Source organism: Nannospalax galili, unplaced genomic scaffold (assembly GCF_000622305.1).
Source record: "Nannospalax galili isolate Female #2095 unplaced genomic scaffold, S.galili_v1.0 scaffold1220, whole genome shotgun sequence".
In the NCBI taxonomy this organism is placed as follows: domain Eukaryota; kingdom Metazoa; phylum Chordata; class Mammalia; order Rodentia; family Spalacidae; genus Nannospalax; species Nannospalax galili.
The window spans coordinates 812,265-818,357 of record NW_008346901.1 but is presented as its reverse complement, the minus strand read 5'-3'; the positions used below and the strand labels follow the sequence as shown (position 1 = coordinate 818,357).

At 39.8% G+C, this 6,093-nt stretch overlaps 2 long non-coding RNA genes across 4 annotated transcripts in view; one reads left to right on the top strand and one right to left on the bottom strand.

Moving 5' to 3' along the window:
* The window catches only part of LOC103742307, a 183,236-nt gene that overhangs the window by 139,575 nt on the left and 37,568 nt on the right, over nucleotides 1–6,093 (bottom strand). The window lies entirely within an intron of this gene.
* The window catches only part of LOC115072078, an 83,963-nt gene that overhangs the window by 48,391 nt on the left and 29,479 nt on the right, over nucleotides 1–6,093 (top strand). The window contains exon 2 of the long non-coding RNA XR_003851139.1: nucleotides 3,241–3,485. This is a non-coding gene — a long non-coding RNA (uncharacterized LOC115072078). The remainder of the gene's footprint in view (nucleotides 1–3,240; nucleotides 3,486–6,093) is intronic.

Sequence of the window (6,093 nt, the reverse complement as noted above, 5' to 3'; positions counted from 1 at the left end):
AATCCTGTCTTGTAAGCACCAGGACCTGAGCGCAACACCCGTAACCCAAATAAAAAGTCAACATTGTATTAATTCAACAGCAAACCTAAAAATTTTATAGCCACTCTTGAAAGAGATGTATCTTTGCTCTGGAAACTGTTATGGAGTATGTTAAAGCTGTAATGAGATGCCTCTTCTAAAAAAAATTCAAAAATAAATTTAAAATTTTTTTTCACTGGGGAATCAATGAATTTATTGAGCTTACTTACAGAGATAACTGAGGGGTTGCTGAGGTATATGTATGACCTGAGGGTGTGCACACTGGAAAGCCTTTACCCAGCATGGGTCATGCCTTCTCTTCATAGCCTTCCCCACATTTTTACAGTAGATTTTGTTTAAATAGAATTAAATGTGCCTTTTTTCCTGAAAGGAAGTTTAAAAGCCAATCTGTGCTTTTGGTTAAAGTCTTATGTAGGTATTATATATCAAAATAATGGAAACCTTTTCCACATTGCAAACTACATGGAAACCAGCTTTGGAATGGCTCTAGAGACCAGGGTTGACTTTTGTCTAACTCTATCATTTCCATGGAAATTGAAGGGTCCCCTCTAAAGGCTGCACAGGACAGCCTTTGCAGGAATCAGAAACAACTTTCTCTGTAGTGACCTAGACCCTTCACAGCCTCCACAGGGAGATTCCTCATTCCCTAGTTCAGTCTTTCCTCGTCAGTACGATGCAATTGCTGCATCTCACAGATATTTCTCACAGAACGTGAGAGAAAAGGAATGAAACTGGTAAGTGCTGCGGCTTTGATCTCAACTCTGCTTTCTAAGATCAGCAAGCACTCACTGCATGTTTATCCAGGGCAAGGAACTTTTGATGTAGCATTTTTTTCAGTCTCACAAGTCTATGCCATAGGTGCTACTATTATACCCATCTGGAAAAATGAGATAAATTAGACTTTGGAAATTGTGAATTGATACAGCTGAGAGTCCACCTCCTACTATGATTTTCTGTCAAAAAGATAACATCCTACAGGGTAGAGGAAGACGTCAGATAAGCAGAGGGTTGACTCGGGTCTGGACTTTGGTGGTATGGGTATTGAGGAAATCCTGAGTGTAGCTCCATAGCACTTTTGTGTCAACAGTAACAGTTGTGTAACAGTAACAGTTTCAGTTTCCTACTTGGACATCAGGTGCTATGTGGTACTTCCTGGTTGGTGAATTTAGTTAGTAAGAGATCCTCCACCAGTATCTCTTACCTGCTGAAAAGATCAGCCATGTTAAAAGAACACTTTGAAATGAAAATAGGACAAGATCAAAGAGACAGCGTCACAAAACAGGTGAGCTAGCGGTCCACCTGTGTAAGGTAGAATGACATGTTTGTTAAGCCAGGCCAATCTGTCAACACAGTATAGGCTGAATATGATAACATGAGTATGCTAACTTGTTCCTATGGAAAAGTATAATTAATTTTTCAGCGTGAACTTTGCAAAGCAAAATTGAGACAATTGACAAAAGGGAGGTGTAGACAGTCAAAGAGTTTTAATAAAATCCTAAGTTTTCACGAATCTCCAATTTAACCATACCTGTTTACACATGTGCCTGGGATGCAACTGGGATTTCCTTTTCCAGATCAATAAAGTCTTAATTAGTTGACCTTTCAGATCTACTTCAAAACATTATTTTTATAACATGTAATTTATTTATTCTTGATTTCCATTTGCTTTTGCTTTACCTAAACACTCCGGCAGAGGAAGCTTGCCATATGTTTTATGAATGAATCAATAAACTTGTTCATCAGAACCATTGTTTGTTCATTGTAGTCAATTCTCATGAACCCATTAGGGCAGGACCTCGGCATAACAAACACCAGCTTCTATTACTTACTCTGCCTTGCCTCGTCACCCTTGGTTTGGATAGTTTCATGGCAAAAGGCTAATCTTACCATTATTACCGTTTTTACCAGTTCCTTTCTTCGAAATGGCTAAGTTTGCTTCCACACTGATGAGGTTTGAAAGTTTTATTTTCCGTGAAGAGAAACTGAAACTTCTATCAGTAATTCAAGTGGATTATTCCATGCCTCATTAGCATCAATTATCTCTAGGAGGAAGCAGGAAGTTTGATAGGCCTTCAGATGGGTTACTGCACTACAGCTAAGAGCTGGAAACAAACTATGCTTCAAGCAAACAAGTGCAAACAGCAAGGACTTTAACCTGGGAGCTTAGAGAGCTGCCCTAGGCTGACGGTGAAAAAGTTAGGTCACAGAGACAGGTCTTAGGCAGCAGTGTAGGAACTCCAGTTCCAAAGTTGGTCTTAGCACATGATAATGATTTTTATTTGGTGAGAAATATTGAAAATATTAAAAGCTAGACAAAGAGCATTTAATAAAAAGGAAAATAATTTTTAAAAAGCTAGTTCCTTTTAAATTGGTATGTTCTGATCTTGGGTCTAAAAAAAAAAAAACAGAAAAAAAAGGGTTGGAGAGATGGCTCAGTGGTTAAGAGTACTAGCTGCTGTTGCAGAGGACCCAGATTCAGTTTCCAGCACCCACACGATGGCTGACAACTGTCCATAACTCTAGTTCCAGTGGATCTGATGCCCTCTTCTGACTTCCATGGGCGTTGTATGACATGTGTAATCCCTTGAGCTCTTAAAGAAATATACTGATGACTTTACTCTTTGATTGTACTTTCCTTTTGGATGTTTAAGACCATACAGTTGGCCCAAAAAAATCAAATGATTTTTACACTTAAGGTCATTTGATGACCTGTTTCTCAGGGGTCATATGGGCTTGGGAGCAGCTCCTGGCTCCTTTCTTTTACCAGTTCTATCCTTGTGAAGATAAGTAAAAGGTCCAGTTTGACCATAGCTGGATTCACTTGGAAGCATGAATGAGAGGTTTCCTCTGAGTTGACCCTCGTCTTTGTAGACTGGACACTGGTTCGAGTCCATCTCATGGGGTCTTACTTACATACATGCAGGCAAAAGACTCATACACATAAAATAAAAATAATAAATAAAAATACTTTTAAAAGAAGATCTAGAGAAAAGAATATGCCTTTTTTAGATTTCCATCTACTAATCTCTCTTTTATCCATTCACTGAACTGCAACACAAGCATTTATTGACTATCTACTATGTGTCACAGCTCCACAGAGTGCTCATAATAATCACTAAGATATATGTGTACACTAATCATTTTTTACCTTTTGTTGAGTATATCTCTAAGGGTACAATCAAATTGTAAAATATTTTTCAGACAGTGGTCTGTGACGGAGACACGAGTACCGATGGAGGTGTGGGAGCATCACAGAGGAAGTTGTAGTGAAGGAAGACTTGCTTCGCCTTGCTTCGCTTTGACATCTCTCCTTGCTCCCTGGATAAGCTAAGAGGTCCTGAGCAGAAACCCAAACGATACCACATCTTCACACGGGAACCCAGAGTGCTGGTGATATTAGCAGTGTGCACAGTGAAGGAAGACAATGGTGGATCAGTAGCAGACGGGTTGGTTTGGAAGTTCATGAGAATTATCTAAATGTTTGGAGTCTGGAATAGCAGTACATTTTTGTTCTTCTTAATTTGTTTGCTTTAATTCTTACAATTTGTGTTGCCAGTTGCCAGGGACAAATAAGCATGTAGGCTAAAACATGTGTGTTCTAACTGTACAAAGGACTGTGACAAACATCAATTGTGTTCAGATAGGAAACAGCATGCTCAAATTGAACACAGTTTAATAAAGGGACTATTTACAAGGGAGCTGAGAGAGTAAATGCAAACCAAGGTTGTGTGTTCCAGAACTCAAAACAGCAGGCAGTCATAAGAAAGAGGACAGAGAGCAAGCAGACAGTCTTTAGAGATATCCATCTGACAGGAGCCAGGGCCTTTAGCAGAGTAAAGATCACTCGTGGAGCCTATCCAGACAGGAAGAGTCCAGCTTTCACTAGTGCCCTTAGTTCCAAGATGAAAAAGCCCTTGACTCGAAGTCCCCCAGCTTAGCCTCATGGGATACCAGCGGGGTACAGAAGTTGGGAAGTTGGTCTAGAGAGAGAAATAGAAGCTTTCCATTATGTATATAACATATATTCATAGTTTTTTTAAAGATATCTCTCACAATGACAGTAATCAGAACTAACCTGGAGTAGTTGCTTGCCACATATAAGGCAGTGCATTAGTATTCTATGTGCCATTAGATATTTAGAACAACCTTATGATATGGGCACTATAACTTATACTCTTATCAAGGAAAGCATAAAGGACAGGAGATATTAATTTCCTCCTTCATCAGCTAGAAGTAGCAGAGCTGTAATATGACTGAAAGAATCTGCCTTTAATCCCAGCACTCGGGAGGCAGAGGCAGGCAGATCTCTGTGAGTTCAAGGCCAGCCTGATGTACACAGTGAGTTCCAGGACAGCTGGGGCTACAGGGAGACCCTGTCTCAAAAAGACCAGAAAAAAGAAAGAAAGAAAGAAAGAAACTGAAGCTTGGAAAGTTTAAGTGAATGTGGTTGTGGAATAATGATCCTATGGTGAACTTAGATTCTCTTAAGTCTTATACTTTTCCTATGACATCTTATGGTTTAGAAAGAATAGGATGACCATGTGAACACAGAGACAGTTTGACCTGGAAAGAGAGGGGAGCCGAATTTGTGGAGTCTGTGTTCTTCAGGCTAAGGAAATAGCATGAGTACAATTCTGGAGAATTTACCTTTCCAAGTGGGCTAATCTGGCTAGACTCAGAAGCTGGCAATGGAGGGGCTTCTAGATACAATATGTAAGAGACCGAGGGAGGAAAAGATGCTGAAGAAGCCAGTTCCACAGAACAGAGGACGAAAAAAAAAAAAAAAAAGGAGAACTGGGAAAGGCAGGTGCAGTGACAGAGTTACTGACTTCCAAAGTACTGCTCTTCCCAGGACATGCCCTACTTCTGTGTATCCCCTTATCCATATCTCAAGAGTTAGGGCTTTCTGGAATTCCATCTTCCACTGACTCTCAGCATGGGAAGAGGAAGAGGCTAGGTTCTAAGTTGCCCAGTCATGGACTGCTCTATTCCCCTCTGCCATACCTGTTGTTGTATGGGAAGGATATCTGTCTGAGATAATCTATAACGCTGTAACAAAATACCATAGACTAAGTAATTTATAAATAATAGAAATTTATTGCTCATAGTCCTGGAGGCCATGAAATCCAAGATCAAAGTGCTTGTATATGATGAGGGCTGCTTTCTACTTCCAAGTGACATCTGGGATGCCACATTCTCTAGAAAAAAAGAATACTTTGTTTTTTCATGACCAACAGGCCAAAGGTGCCAAAGACCATCTATTTAGGACTTTTATAATAGTATTAACCCATTCATGGGAACAGAGTCCTTGTGATCTAAACGGTTCCCCCAAATACCTCCCTCCCAAAGACAACTGCACTGGTGATTAAGCTCCAAATACAGCAGTTTAGAGAGCCACATTTAGGCCGTATTTATATCATTTAGTCCATACCGTGATAGACATTGTTCCTAGCTGACAGGATAAGCTTAGAAAGCTTAAATTCCAGCAAGAGGAGAATAACTAAGTAAAATTTAATCTTTTAACTAGTTCTATGGAAAAAAGGGTTGAAATAATGAAGGTTTTGATAGAATGATAGATGGAAATAGCAATGTCAGCAGATGACATGTGAGAAAAGCCTAGTGAAGGGAATGAAGGACCATGGGAAGCTCTGGAGAAAGGATATCACATGGAGAATAGCAAGAATAAAGGCCAGAGGACTGTCTATTACTCCAAGCAAAATGGGACTACATTGAGGTTTTTCTCCGTAGAAAGTGCATGACTCAAATTTAATTGTAAAAGACTCATTATGGTTCCCGTGAGAAAGGCCAGAAACAGGAAACTATTGCAGCAATGCTGGGGATAAATTATGGAAGCTGTGTTGGATGTGGTTAAAAGGTCAGCCCTGGATAGATTTTGGAACTAAAGCTGCCAAGATTTGCCAATGAATAGATATGAGATGAGAGAAAGAGTCAAAGATGAGGCTGTGACTTTAGTCAGTACCCTGGAAGGATGGAAATGTGTTTGCTGAGGTGGTTACACTGTGGCAAGTATAGTGTCTTATCCTGGTCCTTTAA